The 21,722-nt window shown below is 39.4% G+C and overlaps 1 protein-coding gene and 1 long non-coding RNA gene across 4 annotated transcripts in view; one reads left to right on the top strand and one right to left on the bottom strand.

Moving 5' to 3' along the window:
* The window catches only part of PRKCA (protein kinase C alpha), a 264,506-nt gene that overhangs the window by 115,477 nt on the left and 127,307 nt on the right, over positions 1-21,722 (top strand). The window lies entirely within an intron of this gene.
* The window catches only part of LOC140704645 (uncharacterized), a 50,615-nt gene continuing 29,751 nt past the window's right edge, over positions 859-21,722 (bottom strand). For both annotated transcript variants that reach the window (XR_013541213.1, XR_012083964.2), the window contains exon 3: positions 859-16,796. This is a non-coding gene — a long non-coding RNA (uncharacterized LOC140704645). The remainder of the gene's footprint in view (positions 16,797-21,722) is intronic.

Genomic DNA, 21,722 nt, shown 5'->3' with positions numbered 1-21,722 from the left:
ACAGACGGCTTGACTTACAGACTTTTTGAGTTACAGACTTCTCTGGCTGCAAAATTTAGGTTTGACTTGCAGCCTGAGATTTGACTTACAGACCAGAAAAAAACCAAAATGGAACAAAAACGGCCTGTTACGAGATTAATCGGTTTTCAATGCACTGTAGGTCAATGGAGACTTGACCTACAGACTTTTTGACTTGAGAACCGCCTTCCAATACGGATTAAGTTCTCAAGTCAAGACCCCACTGTATTTCATTGGATTTGATCTAAGCATGACTAAGGTGGGATCTAGTCTGTTTGGCTGACCGTCAAAAGTGATAGAGGAATATTACTTTGTACTTTAAAGATGTTTTACAGAATTTTGTTTCCAGAATAGCTCCAAGTAGCCGAGGCTGAGCTCATGTCAGCAGCAATTAAGAACCAAATTGATATTGAGGAAAAGAAGCATTTTTACTCCTCTGCCTATATTAAACCTTTTTTAAAAAAATTATAAATGTAAAATGAAAATACTACTGTATTAAAGTTACTGGACAGTGGAAGTGACTTGACAGCACATAACAAAAAATTTTCATGTGCAGCCTTGCATTTTGTGCACAATACAAGTTTTTATGCAAAAAAATAGCCCCGTGACTTTTTTTTTCAAATGAGTTCCAAAATGCCAAAAAGAAAAACATGCAAAAAAACACACCTTCTGCTATTCCCAACCAGCAGGGAAAGAAGTGATCAGATTTTTCATTCTTATCTGGAAGAATGAAATGAACAAAGATTTGCATCCCTGCATATAAAAACAGGAAGTTATCTTGCACCACGTGCTCCATCTGTTTACTGTACATTCTACTGCGACACATGGATTAGCTGCAGCTTTGGTTGCACTTCAGGCAGGAGTGCTTCCCAGTCTCATGTTGAGAGACCACAAATTAAATCCAAGGCCTTTCTTATGCAAAGCTCATTACCTTTGAGCATGGACCCCTAAATTATAGGTTGGAAATTTATTCTAATGCATGAATTCCCAAAGGCAGCTGACCATCCTGCAACCTCAGCCTCATACTGTTCCCACAAATAGAAATGTTGAAATGGATGCTCTGATTTTCCAAGAGTGTGCCTTAAAAGCAAAGTGTGAAACCAATAAAGGGCATAGGAAAGCAGTTTATCCAAAGTGTTTCTTTTGCAGGCTTAGGTGAGAGTTGGGAGTGTCGTAGTTAATACCTCCATTGGGAATGCATGTATATTGCTGCAGACGATACTCAGAAATGCCTGGCCCTTTAACTTAGCAGTCTCTCTTTCCTGTCTTATCCCAGCCATCTCAAACATTTCCAAAGCAAGTAGTGAAAGTTGGCAGGGTGAAGTTCATTATTCTCAGTGTACAGCAACAGTAATTCATCATACTGTACTTGCATAATAGGGTACTTAAAACTATTTTCATTATGCTTTGGAAATTTAGGAGGTACAGGAAAAGCAGCTTGATGTACAATGCTTACTGAGGATTTAAAAGCCCCACTGTACATATGTGAAGTTTATTTCTAGATATATTCTTGATTTTGGCTACAGAAACTATAAATCTATTTTTCGTTGTGATTGCTTTTCAAAACTCATTTGTTTGCATTCATTCAAATTATATTTAATTGGACAGTGCCATAATAAATATATGTAAAATTAATCACACTACTTTGTTTTTTACCCTTCTGTTCCAAATGGTTTTGTTACAGAGCAGAAGTAATGATAATCTTAGATGCATTTGTAAAAGTTGCAGTGGCATAAAGGAGGAAATTGGGAAAAATAATAATTTTAACTTATGCTGTCATTACTAGAGTGGCCTTAGTTTCCTCAGTAATTAATTAATGTAGTGCTTGACTTACAAATTGGGGTCAACTGGCGAGTTCCCATTGAAGAGATCCTATGTGCTGTATTATGCTTTCCTTGGAAAATATATTATAAGAGAAGTATTAAAGCTGGTAACTTAAGTCCACTTAAAAAAATTATGTACAAAGATCAGGAAGAATTATGTTTTTCAAAATTGGACAGATATTTCTCTTTCCCTTCCCTCCAGTACTGTACTTGTCTTTCCAAATATATACAGTATATGTAAAAAATATGGTTTCCTGGATTATTCTGCAGTTAATGGTTTGGGATCTCATTACCTGATGCAGCATCTCTCTGTAAGATTGTCTATGCTGTAAGATTGTCCACCCAGGCAGGTTTTCCATTTGTGCATGATTAGCACTAGAGGGGCTTAGAAAACTACACCTGAGAATCAGGCCTTCTTGGCGATGGCTGCAACGCTATGGAATGCATTACTCATGGATATTTGCCAGGCTCCCTCCCTTCTGACCTTTAGGAAATGGGTAAAAACTATATTTCCACTTTGTCATCCTCATGGACCCATGAATTGGATATTGATTTTGATTGGGTATCTAGATTTATCTGCTATTCCGGGTAATTAATGTTTTGGTCTGGATCTCATTATTTATGTCTTTATGAGTTGGGATAGTTAGTTTTGTTTTTAACTGCTGTTAGCCACCCAAAGTAATGTGCTTAGGCACTAGATGGGCCAGGTACAAATGTAATGAATAAAATCAAATAAATAAACAAACAAACTATGTTGTTCTCTTTTTGATTGCTTCATATTATGCAGCAAGACTGATACTTTCTTAGTGTCCAATTTTGTCAGATTTAAATTAATACATTTACCACTGCATAACATGATTGTGACTATGATTCAATGCCCGAAATCCTGTTGCTTAGCATAATAAATTGCAACTAGATTAGGTCAATTGAATCAGTGGAACTTATGGAGGAGTTGATGAACTAATCCTTCACTGATTCAGTGTGCGTACTCTAATTGTGGTTCACTTCACGAAGCAGCAGGGTTTCAGTCTTTATATCATCGTCTATAGAGGTGGCTTGCCGTATTGTCTCTCTGGGGCTGGAATTCTGTCTCTTGTAGAATAACTAACAATGAAGACTGATACATTTTATCTCTACCAATAACCACACGGTTGGCACTTGAAATGCAGAATTGTGTATAGTGATGAGGAATTGAACAAAGTTTTCAGAAATTGATATTTCTCATTGCTAATATTTTGTTCCCTTTCTAGAAAAGTTTTGTTACAGAACGAATGAATATGTCACATATCAGTTTAGGCAATCAAGACTGATAAAATACCAGTCAAGTGTTAAATAATAAACATTTTGTTTCGGTAATTGCCCTTGTGAATCCCATATATTTATTTATACAGAGTACTTTCTAGACATACTAAATTAATATATTTATGTCAAACTTAGGCCATAAGTAGTGGTCTGGAGGAGTCAGAGATCAAGAACAGGCAACTACAGCTCAAAAACAGTCAGGATCACAAGGGAAGTCAAATGTCCGGGTCAGGAAATAAACCATGAGTCAGGATTGAGAGCAAGACCGTGGATGAAAAACACAGTAGACCTTTGGGAGACCCTGTTGCTCAAGCAAAATTTAAAAGCAAAAGTACTTTATTATCCTTCTTGCCAAAAAGAGCCAATAGCTACCCTAGGTGAGTGGAACCATGCCAGATTCAATAAGATCTTCCAGAAGAAGTTGCAGCTTTATGGATTACCACATGCAACATCAATGTTTTTGATTTTCAGTGTTTAGTGCTGTTTCTTAAAATTAAAACATAATGGAAAGTATGTGTTATTGAGTTGTCGTGTTTTCCTGTGTTGCATTTATTCCAACAAAAATAAATAATAGAATGAATTTGGCCATCATTAGATGTCACAGTGAACTGTGGTTTACCAGATTTATTTAATTTATGTATTTTCAATAATTTATAGGCCACCTTTCTCCCCCCGAGGGGACCCAAGATGGCTCACAGTGGGAATTATACTGATAGGAATTAACATAAGCAAGTCTCAGGCTCACACACTTCTCCCATTATTGAGGTAACCATAATGGGGTTCAGGGTTCTTTTTTCCATTTTTGACTACTGTCAGCATATTGGGCTGCCTGAACCTTAGCCAATGAGGTTGATCTTAATTATGTTTGCCTGAACCAACTCTGAGCTATAGATAATGAAGCCAGTGTATGTGAGCCTCGGGCTTGTTCCTTTCCTGTCAGGGTTAACCGGTCATTTAGTTTGGTAGTTTCTACTTTTTTGTAAAGTGTTGAAATACTTATGCAGCATCTAAAATTAACATGACATTTCTGGGAAAAGTTTTGTTCACTGAATTAGATTACTTCTGCTCTAGAGCTATTTTAGTGCTTCTGTAGTTTTGCACCTTTATCATTTGATTTTAGGCATTGAAATGTTTTAAGCTTCACGGTGGCCTTTATCTTGGCTTATCTTCTACTGTCACAGTTTTGTTTTATTATTACTGTATTATTTTATTGTTGTATTTTTAACAGGCTACAACTTTGCAGAGCAATCTACCTAGAAGACACTTAAGAGTGCATAGCCACATTGACCAGATCATTTCATTTTATTCAGAGTTGGAGATGCTACCTGGAAAATAACATCCCTCTCCTGTATGAAACTATTGCAAAGGGAGAGTGATGTTATGTTCAGGGTAGCTGTAACAGTGAAAGAAGCTGGTGGAGCAGAACTGTCGTACCTGTTTTGTCTGTATAAACTCTCAGCATAGGTGGATTCAGATTTACTTCCTTTTATGTGGATGTTTTTTGGAGGACAGTGAGGATGTGATCACATGGGGAAAAACAGATCACAATTTGGACCCCTTGTGGAGCATTCTCACGTGATCTGTTTCCTGACAGTCGCATGATTTTGTGCTCCAGCCCTATCCTGAACTGTACCCAAGCTGGACATTTTTGGTCTAGCTGTGGGTGTGGGTGTCTGTTTTTTTGGAGTGGGGCAGGCTCGTGTGATTCCCCAGGAGACAAGATGGGTCACTTCAAGGGAGATCACTTCTGCTAAAATTACCCTTTCTGGTGTCATCAGGTGTGTGCATTTACAACTGTCTGATCACACCCTGAATCCCTTCAGGAACTGCATATACAATTTAAAACTACTGCTAGCTGCAGTCAGTACTTGGAAGAGGGTATGATATGATATAATAAATCAATCCATCAATCAGTCTGATTGTTTGGGGGTATATGTTGTTTGGTGATTCTGCAAATTTATTTCTCTCTAGGCCATGTATGCCCTTTCTAACCAATAAAACAAACATTATTACTTCATGGTTATTTATCAGAAGAGGAGAAGAAACAGCAGCACATTTTGTAAGAAGCTGTGTGTTTTTTTAAAAAAAATCTCCATATGCTAATGAATTTGCATATATTGAGAAGTAGATTTTCTTAGTCTACCACTAGTTGCTTACAAAAGGAAATTTATTTAATATAATGCTGAGCAGTGAGATTTGTCCATTAAGAATGCAGTTTTTAAGAAGTCATTTTTAGTGAGAAGCTTTCCAAAATCTGTTGAATTTCAGCTGCAACAGCATGCCTATGAAAACTCTACTGTAAAGTTATAGGGATCAACGGACCTTTAGAATTCAAAAATAGCTTGCATGAGCCCCCCCCCTCAACAAAGCAAAACAAAACTATTAATCCCCTCCCCTGTATGTGGACATCAGAATACATTCAATATTAAACTGGGAAAACTTTTCCTTCCTGAACTGTCCTTAATATTAGTGGAACAATCTGGTATCCCTGTAGTAATCTCCTCCATCTGTCTTCCAAAATAGGCTGAAACCTTTAAAAAAAAGCCTTTCGCTCTGATACCAATCTTTGTCTTGCACTGAGTAGATTATATCCACATCACCCATGGGAACTCATTCAATAGATTAAAGATGTTGCTTTGCAAATTCTTTAAATGACCAAAGCTTTAAATTACACGGCTAATACTTCCCCCCTGTGCTTCTTCATGTTCGTCAGGCTGCTCATGTTGTTTAGAAGGTCACCCAAATAAATTCTTTTTGGGGGAGGGGAAAGGGGTGAGCATGAGGCTTTAAAAATAATTTCCCTTTTTGAATTCAGTTCAGAATGTTGACTGAAGAAAAGGAATAACAATTAGCCTCAACCAATTGGGGATGAAATGAGCTGACTTCAGAGCACCAGATGGGCAGATAAACAGCTTCTCTTTGAAATGGAATCTTGATGTTGTTTACCCCAAGAGACATGTCAAAACCAAAGAAGTCACAGACATTACTGTTTTATCATCTTGGTACAGCCAAGCTTCCTAAATGAAAGCGATCACCACTAGATAGGAACTTCTATCTGTTAACACTTCTAGGGGAAGCTTTCCCCCCTTTTGAATAACTGATCCTTTCCTCAGAAATACATATGCTGTCAAACTTGAGAGGGTAAATATCCATTAGTGGTGTTTGCTTGTATTTGTACTAGAAAGCTGCTGAATAACTTTTTGTTGCACCAACTGCTTCTAGGAGACCATTGGTCAAAATCCAGTGCTGTTTATTAGTTTACCAAAATCTTAGGTGAAAAATTGAATTTTGAATTCCATTACTAATTGGATTTTAAAAAATGCATTTACATTTTTCTCAGTTTTATATTTGAGAAGTGTGTGTAGCCAACAACTCTTTAAAAAAACACAGCAAGAAGCACATTGAAACAGCAGGCCATCTCACTTACTTAAAGGATGAAAAATGTGAACATATATAGTTACAGACAGATTTAGATACAGATACAGGTAGTTTGAACTATCTTTAGAGACGGTCAAAAACACAATCTTGAGTTTTTCTTAGACAAAGTGTATGACTTGTTTTGTTTTTAGTGTCCATCCAGGTTGGGTCTGTTTTAGTGAATATTTCAGTTTCACCTTGAAATGAGAGTGTGTATGTTCACATACAAAGGAAGCTAAGCAATTAAAGCAATGAGACTATAGAATTCTTTCCCAAACTTGGATGCAACGGATTTTTCTTGTGCCTGGTTGTGGCATCATCATTGCACCATTTCCTATGGAGATAACAAACTAAACTGCAATGTAAATTTGTAGAAACGCAGAAATGATTTATCAGTACATAGTGTTCCTATTTATCATTATGTTTTTAAGTCACCCAGTTACAGTCACTGGGTAAGTTAGAATCCTGTACAACAAGCAGTATTTTGTCACACTTAATAATACAAGCAAATAGTACCAAAAGGAAGGAGAAGAAGACAAACTAAAATATAAAAACCTAAAATGCCTAGGATAAACTTTTTTTTTGTTTCTTGGTGCTGTTTACACAGAACACCAGGCAGGTATATATACCATGTTCCCCTGAAAATAAGACAGGGTCTTATATTAATTTTTGTCCAGAAAACGCATTAGAGTTTACTTTCAGGGGATGTTTTACTTTTTTTTTCATATATAACAATCTGCATTTATTGAAATACAGTCACGGCATCATCTTCTGGTTGTGGCACAATGGTGGAGGGCCGGCTTTTACTTAACTGGGGCTTATTTTTGGGGTAGGGCTCATATTCTGAGCTTCCTGAAAAATCATACTAGGTCTTATTTTCAGATTAGGTCTTATTTTCACGAAACAGGGTAGAAAGAGTCTTCCTTGAGCTGACTGGTATATTAGTTTTCAGGGCATTATAGATCAATAGCAAGATCTGTACGGGTTCTGGAAGCAACAGCCCTCTTAGATTGTTACAGAGATTTCCGGTCACACAACACATGGCCATTATCAAATCATCTACCTGGCCAGCAGTATAACTGCAGTTTATTTCCCCCTCACTAGGAGGCTTCTAATATTTTGGTCTGATGGTGTTGCGATATATTCTTTTGCCGTATGACATGTGCACATGACTGTATAAATTCTTTTCCAAAGCCAACTCACTGGCAAAGGTGGCCACCATTACTGCTGTGTGGCTGCCCTGCAATAATTTATTCAATCATCATTATTTCGTATGTCAGTACATAGGTAAACTTATTGCAATGGCCAGGTATGCTGGGCCATTGGTAGGTGTTGCATCACTCCTACTCCTGTCTGGCAAGCGGGCACAGTCCAGGATGGGGGTGCCGGATTCATCGATTTCAATGCTGTTCTTCTTAGAGGCGTTGGCACAACAGATAAAATTTTACTGAACATAAACGCCTTCCCAAAATATCAATGTATTTTAAAAAAAATTAAAACAATTTTTTTACATAATGGCTGCAGTGCCCCAGAACACAGGAGAGAAAATAAATCACTGCCACGATGTAGCTGCCCATGATTGAAATAGGAGAAAATGAATCGGTCGTGTTGAAACACATTGGGACATTTGTCCATGTTTATATATCACATAATCACGATTCATGAGGTATGGAAAGTATCGTTAGAACAGGGGACCATTTCCTTGGTATGACTGTGGGCAAACTCTCTCCAGGGATCTCTGAGTTGCACCACTTTGTTTCTCAGTAGCCCCAGCAAACATGCCCAGCCACGTACAGTACTGGCTTTTCCTTTGGATAATGTGTTGTTGTTTTGTTTTGTTCTTTGCTATAGAATGTGTGTGTGAAAGAGACCCTGTTTCTGATTGCGATTCTTAGATGTTTGTTAAATAACATAACTTTCTCAACCCTTTTATGGACAAAGGTTAAAAAAAATAGAAACAAACTTTATGGACTCAAATAATTGAAACAGATCTTCATAATGGAGGTGGGGAAACGTACATTTGAAAAGTCATTTCATTTGAACCATATTCTTATACCTGACAACTTGAAAACAGTAATGACAGGTGAAGCAAAAATTTCTTGGGTTAGAATACAAGGTATTGGAACCGAGGTCTCCTCAGTCATTGTCCCAACGCGCTCTCCACCATTCCACATTGGCTATGATTGTAAAGGTACAAAAGTGATCCCTGCTCACTTCTGTTTGAGCTGTTTGCACAATGGCAAAACAAACTATAGTGGGAGGAAAGCAAAGCAAAGTAGATTTCAAGTATAGGAGGATTTCATAAAGCTATTTATAAAAACAGCTGGCTTTGCTCTCTTCCTGCTGCATGTTAGGATTGTGTGGCTCGAATAACTGTAATTTAATTTCAACCCACTACTCCCACCCTGAAGCAACTGTAATTTAGGATAATCCCAGATTTTAATGTGAAAGCATGATCTGTTAAATTGGAGTGTAGGCCTTTTTATTGGTCTTTCAAAATTAATGGATTATATCTACACTTTTGCATGTATCTCACTTCCCCTTAAGATGTTTTGATATAGTAGTATAAGGTTCTGGTTTATGTTAACACAAATTCTAGTCTGTTTGGTTTCCAGTACTTGTCCTGTACCAATGCAACTGGCACACTTTTGAGTCATCTTACAAGGGCTGCCTGTGAGGTGAAGAGGTATTAGCCCCCTTGACATGAGCTGGGTATAGAAGAGCAGTGGGATTTTATGTGCCATTTAACCAGTGACTGTTAATTATGAAATGCCTTCCACTTGCAAAGGAAAGTTTGATTGCACACAGCTGTAACAAGAGAGAACATAGCTTTCATAGATGATGTCCTCCATATCAGTTATGAGTTCCTGTACAAAGCTTATATATTAGAAATATAACAAAGTAAAAAGAGTTTAAACTTCAACAGGCTACTTTTAAGGAAGTCTTAAATTTTCCTTAAAGTCGTCTTAAGTCTATGCTGAATTCATTCATTCATTTATTCATTTAATTTATATACAGTACTGCACCATTAGTGCAAGCAGTACACTGAGTGCTTTACAGGAAATTGAAACTTACAACTTTCAGTACCCCACAATAAACAAAATTGTAGCACATAAAGGAAATATTTGTGACACATGCAGGGTGTCCACATGGGTATTTGTTCTACTGCTTGGTGCATTAATAGGATGGTCCAGTTTTTTCTTCAGTGTTCACATGTGGACATTGCTGGAGTGGACTGCTTTGTTCCAACCTGCACTTTTTTGAACCCTTGTCAGAGGATTCTACTACAGTATTTTGGTATGGGTTGGAGGGCTCCAGTTTAGTCCATTCCCAGCAAGTGTGGTTGATTGGAATGAACTAAACTAGAGCTTTGCACTTCCTTCTGGTGTCAATTCCTGGTATTCTGAAGTGGTTTATGAACCATTTCAGAATATCAGATATCCCCTGATTGCCTGTGGAGGGTCAGGGGAAGTGAAACTGTTTTTTATTTTCTCTGCTAGATTATCACGGATGTAATGAATCACATCGATTAAATTATTATTTTTTGCCGATGTATACTGCCAATGAAAACTGTGGCTGTGGGCAGATTCTCAACTGAAAATACACAGATAGGCCAAAAAAATAATAATCATGATTCATTGCTATAGGGACAATCTAGCAGCCATTTTAAAAAAAATCATTTCCATGACCCTCCACAAATTATGCAGTTGAGTTTCCCGCATTTGGGGAGGTCGCAAGGGTCAGCTCACCTGGAATGCAATGGATGAGCCTCACCCTGGGAAAACTGCAGACAATTGGGGAAGCATTTAATTGACAACAGAACAAGCTGAAGATCAGTATGTTCTTCGGAAGGGAGGAGCGTGCCAAATGGCACATCGCTCTTGCGCCCTGACCTCAGATGAATCTTTGAAGCCTGATCCAGATTTCATCAAAACGGACTGTCTGTACAGGCTCATAATAAGAGGTAATGTTAATTGTGAATTAGAGGAAATATTAATTTGATGTACCATATTTATTTTAGATATTTAGATTTTAAAAATAATCTTTCAGCTAAACCAGGAATTAGAGGAGAAGAATTACATGTTTATCCACATTAAGCTTCCTCTGAGGGTACAACAATGAGTATCTTTTAATTAATCCTTATTGGAGCATTGATTTGAATTGGCTGTGTTCAGTCTGTTTCTACTTTTCCATAAAGGTAATAAGGATAAAACAGAATATTATGCAGTATCATTAATACAGGCTTGCCCATTATCCTAACAGGTCAGTTAATATTCTGTAAATCATAGTGAATTGTGCATCACCACTCTTGCTGGCTATATGTCTTCCTGTATAGAACTTAAAATCCCTGTTTCCATGTTCAAGGCTGGGGCACCTCCTTTATGAGGAAAGGCTACAGCGATTGGGGCTCTTTAGTCTAGAGAAAAGGCGACATGACTGAGACATATAAAATTATGCAGAGGATGGATAAAGTGGATAGAGGGAAGCTCTTTTCCCTCTCACACAATACTAGAACCAGGGGACATCCACTCAAATTGAGTGTTGGGAGAATGAGAACAGACAAAAGAAAATATTTATTTACCCAGTGTGTTGTTAGTCTGTGGAACTTCTTGCCACATATGGTGATGGCATCTGGGCTAGGTGCCTTTAAAAGGCAATTGGACAGATTTTTGGAGGAAAAGTCCATCGCAGGTTGCAAGCCATGATGAGGATGTATAATATCTAAGCTTAAATGAAAGGTACCTCAAAATGCCAGATGCAGGGGAGTGGTATCAGGAGATAGATATCTAGTTGTCTCCTGTGCTCCCAGAGGCATCTGGTGGGGCCGCTGTGAGATACAGGAAGCTGGACTAGATGGGCCCTCAGCCTGATCCAGCCGGGCTCTTCTTATGTTTTTATGTAAGGTAGCTGAGCTGGAGGTGATTTCATGACATGCAGCATAGCAATGTTTAAGACACTGCAAAACTCTGCAGTTTAAACTTCAACGTATGAATACATCTAACCCTCCACCCTACCAGTAAACATCTGTACTCAGAGTTCTAAGGCTAGTTGTTGACACAAAAAGAGAAAACAATTTACAAAGGTAGCAATGTTCACAATTGATCAAAAAGGGAAGGTATCTGTCTTTCTTGGGAAAAAATGTGTCATTCAGAGTGGATGTATTCCAGTGCTGTTTAGAAAGTCATGGACTTGTGGCTCTTGATCTCAAGTGATTGGTGTTTCCTGGGTGTTTGCATGGTTGTCTTAGATACTTCCAAAGAAGGAAAAATTAATGTGGGTTTTCCCCACAATGTCATTCTTCTAGTAGGCAGTAATCAGAGGGAATTAGAATACATTGTTATTAAAGTGCCATTCCTAAATTTTGTCAAGCATGGTTTTGACGCTAACGAGATTATTTGTTCTTATGGTCTTTTAGCTCTGACTGCGGTCCTCAGAATCGTATTTTAGCTCCAAGGCAGCTGTCCACTCAAAACTCTGAAGGGTAGAGTATTTCCCTTTATAATAAGTGCTTACCAAGCCCGTTCTTCCTTCTCCTTATAAATGCATAATGTGGTTAATGAAATGAATGATAAACGAGTTAAGGAAATTGTGTCTATTTTGTAACTCTTGAAGCAAAAATCCGTCTCTTTCCCTATTGGAGATACAGATAGAGATTTAAATATAAGTGCAGAGTGATCATGCTGAAGGAAAACAAAGGTACAGGTGGTTTAAACAATAATGGATTTTGATGAGCATGAGCATTCGTTTTCAAGAAAGAGTGTGGAAAATTCCAGAGTCATAACTTCACGTGTAGCCACAACTGTTCTTAACCTTGAGTTGCAGTGAGAGCTCCAGTTTATGATTCTGAGTAGTGTATGTGAGGAAAGAAAGAATTTCCTCTAATAAGCTGCAGTATTTTAAAAGTAAGCATTCTTTAGCATTTTTGTATATGGTGCAGAGCAAAATTTTGTAAGATTGATCAATAGTTAACAAGTAAACTTATAAGAATATAAAGAGGAAAACGGAAAATTCTTTTCTGTGGTGTAAATTGGGGCTGTACAAAACATTGGCAATATCCACTGAGAACCAAACCTATCTTAATGAATCCAGACCTGTCTTTCTGGATCAGGTCAAAGAGTTTTTGGAACAACAGCATCTATCAGGGGATAACATCTTTTTTCAGGCTGGTCTTCTATGTAGCTTTTCTGGTTTTCTACCCATGAATCTTTGTCCCCAGGCTTTTATTATTCACAATTGTTGTTCTCTCTGATTTTTTTTTCTTGCATTGTTCATTTCATTGGTAGAATATCTCTGGATGCAGGTTTTTTTTTTCTATTTCCTTGGATATTGGTGGAATCCTTTAGGTAGTTCTTGGAGGTTCTTCACATTCTGGTTGATGATGCAGACAAGGATCTTTAGTGTGTGATTCTCTCTCCTTTACTTCTTCCAAATTAATTTAGAAAGTTTTATCGTTTTATTATTTGTGATTTCTGAAATATATTTATCAAAGTCAATGCACGGTTTCTGTCTTTGAAACAAAACAAAACAAAAAACATTGATAACAAAATAGCATTTTAGTTGATTTCAATGCATTTTAAAGTCTTAAGGAATATTAGTTCCTTATCTCTGACCACAAGGTGTAAGAGGTTTAGGAAGAATGTGCATGACTCTAACTCATATTTAAAATAAAACTTGCAGATCTAAGTTAAAAGAAACTGGTTTCAAAGGCCCCGTAATGCACAGGGTAGTCAAAGCTGCCTGCTCCTTTCTGTTAACAGTAAAGAGTCCTTTATCTCTTTCCAGCATCTTTGCCTATGTCATGCTGTTGTTTCCAAGGAAACAGATCTGTGGCAAGCTTTGTTATACAGTATAACAGGTTTCCGGAGATAGCAAAGTCTTTCAAATTTTAATAGTGCCCATGGCCTTCCCATATAAATCCCCCCTCTTCTGAATAAATCCTCTCATTTTTTTGCCTAACTGTTCTTCTGTTTTAATAATCCACTGAATATCTACATATTTAATAAGTACAAATGGTATACTTCCAAACGGGTAGCATATAATCATTTTGACATACCTGCTAGACGTCTGAACTGAATCCATAAAGGTTTTTCTTCCTGCAGTGATTAGGGTGCCCACCCAATGTTGATACCATTTGCCAGTCATGTGCCCTGTTGCCTAAAAATGCTACCATTTGTTGTTGTTGGGTGTTTTTTTTTTTTTTTTTTTTTTGGCTGAGGCTGAGAGAAACTGTAGTTAAAAAAAAAAACACCTGGAGGTAGCCATATTGTGGAAAGCTGCTTTATACCAGATCTATGGCTTGGGACGTGGTGGCGCTGTGGGTTAAATCGCAGAAGCCTCTGTGCTACAAGGTCAGAAGACCAGCCCTTGTAAGATTGAATTCATGCGATGGCGTGAGCGCCCATCGTTTGTCCCAGCTCCTGCCAAGCTAGCAGTCCGAAAGCATGCAAATGAAAGTAGACAAATAGGTACCACCACGGTGAGAAGGTAATGGCGTTCCGTGTCTAGTCACTCTGGCCACGTGACCACGGAAACTGTCTATGGACAAACATTGCAGGAAGAAAAACCTACGGCTTGGAGATGGGGATGATCACCGCACCCTAGAGTTGGACATGACTGGACTAAATATCAAGGGGAACCTTTACCTTTATGGCTTGAGACAGTTCTGCAGAGTTTCCCCATACAGTCCATTGCAGTAGTGAGTTCTTGTTAGTATAGGAATTTTTGTGTCAGCTTGTCTCAACTATATCATGGTTGCTATTGAACAAATGTTACAGGAACATCTAGTTCAGGAACACTTTTAATACCTGCACTCAGATATGTTCTGTCTAATTTTCTGGAGCAACCTCTATTTATGCAAATCTCTAGAAGACTAGGTATAACCTCAGAATATCTCTATCTAATTGTGCTTATATATATTAGAACTGGGATGCATTCCTATGCCTGGATCTGGAAAGTGACTTAGTTTCTTCGAAAACCAATTCTCAGTTAAATATAACCTCATTGTGTGTCACAGATTATAATGGTAACAAGAGTGCAAAGGATCTTACAGTGGTACCTCACCTTACAAACTTAATCTGTCCGTATTGGAACGGCATTCATATGTCGAAAAGTTCGTAAGTCGAGGCAAAGTTTCCCATAGGAATGCATTGAAAACCATTTAATCAGTTCCAGCTGTTTTTCGTTCTTATGTCGAGGCACTGTTCACAAGTAGAGGCATTAGTCCCCATAGGAACTAATGCAAAGCCGGTTAATCTGTACTGTACCACTAGGGGGAGAAGTTTTATTTTATTTTTTCTTCTTTTGACTTAGGTCAAAAAAAGAGCAGGAAAGTTTTTTTCGTTCGCAAGTCAAGGCTCCGTTCGCAAGTCGAAGCAACATTTTGCGAATGGAGCCATTTGTAACTCAAAGTGTTCGTAATTGGAGACATTTGTAAGTTGAGGTACCACTGTATTCATCTTCCAACCCCCTTGCTGAATATCCAGAGGTCTTGTCCAACTGTTTGTATTCCTTCTTCCATCATCAACTTTGCCATCCAACGAACCAGCCAACCAAGGTGACTCACAATTTCAATGAAGGAAGGAGGAGGACAGAAGTGTTAATGCTTGGATCACTGGGGGTACATCTCCCAGTGCTCTTGGCCACAGCACATCAAGGTATAGAGCAGGAAATAAAGAAAAGTGAGGATGTGAAAAGTGAGGGAGGACTTCATTTTTAAAAAGCTAGTAGTCACACAGCACCTTAAAGATGGACACATTATATTTGGGGGGAAAATCATGGGTTGTAGCTCACTTACAGTATTTGAATGAGTTACAGTTCATTTTCACCTGTTCGTTTTTTTAAACTGAAGGAAGTCTTTCAGGACAGTAATGCTTGCCTCACACTGCTGATTGCTAAGACTGATATTTCCAATGCAGAAAACATAAAACTTGGCAGCATCATTATTTTTCAGAGTGTAGTTGTATGCCCTTGATTTGCTAGACTACTGAAGAATATCAGCTATTCTACTTAATTTTTAAGAGATTCTTCTGACCATAAAACCAAGGCTTCTATAAAAATGAACAAACACACAGCAGGAATTCTCTTGTTTGTATGTCACATATGTAAAATTTATAGAGATAAAAAAGTGTAATTGAGCAGGGTTCCCAATACGACACTAGCCCAAAAAATAGCTGGAGGACAGGGAAAAGGAAGTTCTCATACTGCAAAGGACACACACGACCATATGTTTGTTGGTTGACAAGTGAGCTTGTCTTACAGCCCTCTAGCTTCTCTGTTTTTGCTTCCCTTACTTATGCAAATTAGGGGTCAAAATTGTTGCATAAGAGGAAAGAAAAGAGTGAGAACACACAGGCACACATGTAAACACACACAGTACAGCTGGTTGTAATCGTGATGGTCACTTAGGAATGCCCCCCCCCCAAAAAGAGAGAGAGAGAGAGAGAGAGAGAGGCATCAGTAAAAAGAGAGAAAGTGAAGTAGATACTGAGTCATTTACATACATGTCACATAGGTTGTTGATATATACATATAAATATAAATTTAGAAATAATTACTTTGATTGAACTAAAAATACTGTACCCCTATTTACAGTGGAGAAAACTATGACTAATTGGCTTGCATGCCTGCTTAGTCTGCAGTGCCAGTTTCCAACTGTTGAATGGAAGCTTCAAGCTTCTTGGTCTCTGATGTCCCTTTTCTCTTTTAACACAACTCGAATTGTAATTCATGTTAGATAGACCAGGGAGTGGGGAACATTTAAACTTCTAGACGTTTCATGTTTGAACACAAAAACCGCTTTAGTCAGAAAGGGCAGTAGTAAGAGATTGCCAGAGATACAGGCCAAAAGATATTCCAATTGAATACAGTATATTAGAAATAGAGAAGCATTCAACCACCTTGAGTTTTTTATGAAGAAGCGTGGGGTAGAAATCAAATTAATAATAATAGTAGCAACAACAAAATAGAAACAGTAACAACAGCAACAGCAAAAGCAACACTGGTAATCCTTATGTGACATACATACACCATGTTCAACTGTAATGTCAGAAAAATGTCATGAAATAAAACCTTTTAATGTTGTGAATTTTAGCTTATTACTCCTGCATCTTGAAGTTCTGGGAAAACATCCAGTTTGGGCAGCTGCACAGTCTCTATGGATTGTGGGCATCATGTATTTAGAACGGTTCCTCTTGCTGCAGACTTCTTTCTGAGCTGTTGCCTCTGTGCCCCCTTTCCCTATGGATGGAACTAGATTAGACGTTTGTGTGCTATTGATTTTATTGTAATACACATTTTAAGACAAATTATATGTTACTCGGTTTAAAATGGTTTATACTTTCCTGGTACGTAGTTTTAAAACAGAAAACAAAAACTAATGGAAATATAAAGTGTGATTGACTGAAATATGAACATAAAATATTTCCATTCAATTGGAACAAAAATTAATATTGGTGCCACTTTTTTAAAAAAGTAACTTATAGATTATGTACCAGGAGAAAGTCTGAAGGGCTTATGGACAAAGGTTAGGCTTGTATCTATTTTTGGGCAACATATTTTAAGAGGAATGAAGATCCATTTTTCACTCCTTTGGGCCGTGTCTTTCTCCAATCCTTGGGAAAAAGACTTGAAATTGAGGTTCTACATGGCATTTAACATTATCCTATATTGTATATCAGTGCCTTGCCAGATAGTTAAGATCCTGCTGTAATAGTTACTAAAAGGTAACTGAAGAAAAGTTTTTTGTTGTTGTGTTAATTAAAAGCTTCTTGCTTGCTGGTTGTGCCCCTTGTGTTTCTTGGTTTAAACTGTGGCGGCTGATATTGCTCCCTCTCTTTTTTGCATGAAAAGCGATCAAATTAGTGATGGAAGTCAGTGCGACTAGACATGGAACGCCGTTACCTTCCCACCCAGGTGGTACCTATTTATCTACTCACATTCACATGCTTTCAAACTGCTAGATTGGCAGGAGCTGGGACAAGCGACGGGAGCTCATTCTGTTGCGTGGATTCGATCTTACGACTGCTGGTCTTCTGACCTTGCAGCACAGAGGCTTCTGCGGTTTAACCCATAGCGCCACCACATTCCTACGGATTCTGCTTAGTATAAGATTAAACATGGTGGCAATTTCCGGCTAAATTGCTCATATGGGAACAATTGCTGTTCTGTCAAAGTTGAGCATTGTGGAGAGTTAGGAATTTTGTTTGTGCTTAGTAATGCATGAAATAACCACACAGCATGGATTTGCTTGTGCATAGTCATAATGAGTAGTCATTCATTTCTGTATGTGTTTTGAATTGCCTTCCATCTCTTCCAAATTGTGTATTGGATAGAATGCACATGCAGCTATGATAGGGATACCCAGTAAGCTTCATGTGCCCTGCTGGATTCCAGCTTTGATTTTCCTTTGAACAGCAGTTTTGTGTGCAACATCAGACTCCTTGTTTCAACAACTGGCATATGTGTGTGTCCCTATACAAGAACCACATGTCTAAATGCCTTTTGATTTATTTATTTATTTATTTATTTATTTATTTATTTATTTATTTATTTATTTATTTGATTTATACCCCGCCTATCTGGTCCGAACGGACCACTCTAGGCGGCTAACAACCATAAAGGTAATATAAAACAACGAAGACAGACAATTCTAAAAAAGAAGGCACTACATTAAATCATATAATACACAAAGCAAAAAACAAAAACAAAGAAGGGGGGTCAAGAGGAGAATGATGGAAAGGCCTGCCGGAACAACCATGTCTTCAATTGCTTCTTGAAGACACCCAGCGAGGGAGACCTGCGGATCACAGGAGGTAAGACATAAGACATAAGACATAAGAAATTTATTTGTCATTGCGCTCACAAGTGGGTGCAATGAAATGAGGTGCTCTTCCCCAAGGTAAAACTGGACAACACTACAAAAAAAAAAGTTAAAATATACACAACTTTCACCATCCAAATATAGATACCCCGTTTTCTCTCAGCAATTAAAAAGTCCACCAAAAACTTATGGCCCTGCATTTAAACTCAATACTGCACTTGGGTAAAAACTGTTCTTGAATCTGCTTGTCCTTGCTTTCAATACCCTGAATCTCCTTCCTGATGGTAATAGTTTAAAGAGCTGATATCCCGGATGAGAGGAGTCTTTCAGTATGTTAGATATCTTCCTCTTACATCTGTTCTTATACAATTCTTCCAAAGAGGGGAGTGAACAGCCAATGATGTTTTGGGCCGTCTTGATCACCCCTTGAATTGCCTTTTTCTCTGCCACTGTGCAGCTCGTGAACCATACACAGAGACAGTAGGATAATATGCTCTCAATCGAACTCCGATAGAAGGTGATTAACAAACTCTCAGTCAATTGTTGCTTTCTAAGAATCCTTAGAAAATACAACCGTTGTTGTGCCTTCCTGATTAACGCAGCGGTGTTTGCACTCCAAGTCAGGTCATTTGTTATGATAGTCCCAAGAAACTTACATTCAACCACCTGTTCCACACAAACTCCATCTATATACAGTGGCTGAATGTCTGCTCTTTTTTTCCTATAGTCCACTATGAATTCCTTGGTTTTTTGGATGTTAAATAAAAGATTATTTTTTTTGCACCAGCAGGATAGCTGTAATACCTCGTCCCGATACGCAGACTCATCATCCCCAGAGATAAGTCCTACTAGTGTAGTATCATCTGCAAATTTGATAATCCTATTACTGGGATGGTTATTGGTGCAATCTGATGAATAAATGGAGAACAGTAGTGGACTAAGGACACAGCCTTGTGGAGTGCCAGTGCTGAGTATCTTGTCAGTAGAGATGTAGTCATTCAGTTTAACCCTTTGTGGACGATTTGTTAAAAAATCCCAAATCCACAGACAGATAGAATCTGGAAAATCAAGATCTTTAAGTTTGTCTATTAATCTGTGGGGTATAATGGTGTTAAAAGCAGAGCTAAAGTCCGCGAACAGCATTCTTACATAATTCTTACATAATTACTTGTGTTTCCAAGTGGGATAAAGCCATATAAAGCACAGTATTGATTGCTTTATAAGTTGTTCCAGAGGCGAGGAGCCACCACCGAGAAGGCCCGATTTCTTGTCTTCTCCTTCCGGGCCTCCCTCGGCGTTAGGCTCCTCAACCTCACCTCCTGGCTCGCGCGGGTGACACGGGTAGATCTTGGCGGGAGAAGGCGTTCCGCCAAGTATCGAGGCCCTAAACCGTTTAGGGCTTTATACGTGAGCATCAACACTTTGAAGTCGATGCGGAAACGGATGGGCAGCCAATGCAAGGCGGCCAGAGTGGGTGAAATATGTTGGTATTTTTTCACACCGCTGATTAATCTGGCCGCCGCATTCTGCACCACCTGTAGTTTCCGCAGCAAACCCAAAGGTAGCCCCATGTAGAGCGCATTACAGTGGTCTAATCTGGAGATTACGAGCGCATGTACCAAGGTAGTGAGCGCCCCCACATCAAGGTAGGGTCGCAGCTGGGCTATCCGCCTAAGGTGAAAAAAGGCGGTACGGACCACTGACGCCACTTGGGACTCCATAGTGAGCGCCGGGTCCAGGTGGATCCCCAAGCTGCGGACCACATCCCTGACGGGCAGGGTCACCCCCCCAAAAGAGAGGGGGTTTCCCAAATCCCGAGCTGCGGGGGCGCCCACCCTCAGCACCTCCATCTTGTCCGGGTTCAGCCTGAGCCCGTTCTCCTGCATCCATTGCAGTACAGTCTCCAGGCAGCGCTGAAGGGACGGAACGGCATCTCCTGTGGTTGGCAAAAAGGAGATATAGAGCTGGGTGTCATCAGCATACTGATGACACTTGACTCCACACCCCCTGATGACCTCACCCAGCGGCCTCATGTAGATGTTAAACAGCATTGGGGAGATAATCGACCCCTGCGGAACCCCACAATTGAGGATCCACGGGGCCGAGACACTCTCCCCAAGCTGAACTCTCTGAGGACGGTCCTCCAAGAAGGAACGGAGCCAGGACAATGCCAGGCCGCCTATTCCCAACTCGGAGAGCCTCCCCAGGAGGATACCGTGGTCAATGGTATTGAAGGCCGCTGAGATATCAAGGAGGACCAACAGAGACACTTTGCCCCTGTCGGCCTCCCTCAATAGGTCATCACACAGGGCGACCAATGCCGTCTCCGTACCATGGCGCGGCCTGAAGCCCGACTGGAATGGATCCAGGGCATCTGTTTCATCCAGGAGTGCTTGCAGCTGATCGGCCACCACCCTCTCCACCACTTTGCTTAGGAAAGAAACATTGGCGACGGGCCTGTAATTGCCAATTTCGTCCGCCGCCAAACTAGGTTTCTTCCTGATGGGCCTAATGAGTGTATCCTTCAGGCCTCAAGGAAAGACCCATTAATTATAGCCGTGGCCCATTCCGTTGTTAAAGGCCTGGCTGATTTGATTAGCCAGGCCGGGCAAGGGTCCAAGGAGGAGGTGGTGGCACGGCAGCGATCAAGCACCCTGGCCACAGTGTCAGGCGTAACAGGCTGAAAGGTATCAAGAATCACCGGGCAAGACGGAGCGCTGGACATCTCTACTCGACTCACTGTGTTCAAAAAAGGAGAGAGGTCCCGGCGGATGGCCTCCACTTTTGATTTAAAAAATGCTGCAAATTGGTCTGGCGAAAAACTAGAGGGAGGCCCATCGCTCAGACCAACTCCGGATAGGTCGCAAGCTAAACTATTTATGTGTTAATTTGAATCCTGTCTGAGAGGAGTGTTGAGATTCTTTCCTAAGTGCTTTCCAAATAATTGAGTGACATTGCACTATTAGAAAATGAAGGGTATCTAGACAATTTCCAGGTAAGATGTAGAAGCACTGGCAATGCTGAAAAGCCTCCCTGGACTCAGACCCAGATACAGACTTTGCAATCTTGTAATCCTCACCTCAAAGAGTTGTTTCTGACTTTCATTTTGGGTTTCAGTAAGGCAGGGAGCGTGGTATCCAGGATAGCCCATCTTTAATAATGGCTTTCATTGTGAGCAAAAGGAAAAATAATGTTGGCAAGAACAGAATTCCTCTTTAAAATGTTTATTTTCCCTTTTAAATGTTTGGTTGGTCTGTAGTCTTTTCTCTTGGGAGGGCTTCTAATTGTTCCAGCACCCTACGTTGCTGTAACATTTATCTGCATCGCTTGCTGTTTGTCCCCTT

The sequence above is a fragment of the Pogona vitticeps genome, chromosome 2, assembly GCF_051106095.1.
Source record: "Pogona vitticeps strain Pit_001003342236 chromosome 2, PviZW2.1, whole genome shotgun sequence".
NCBI classification, from domain to species: domain Eukaryota; kingdom Metazoa; phylum Chordata; class Lepidosauria; order Squamata; family Agamidae; genus Pogona; species Pogona vitticeps.
This window is presented reverse-complemented; position numbering and strand designations above follow the sequence as displayed.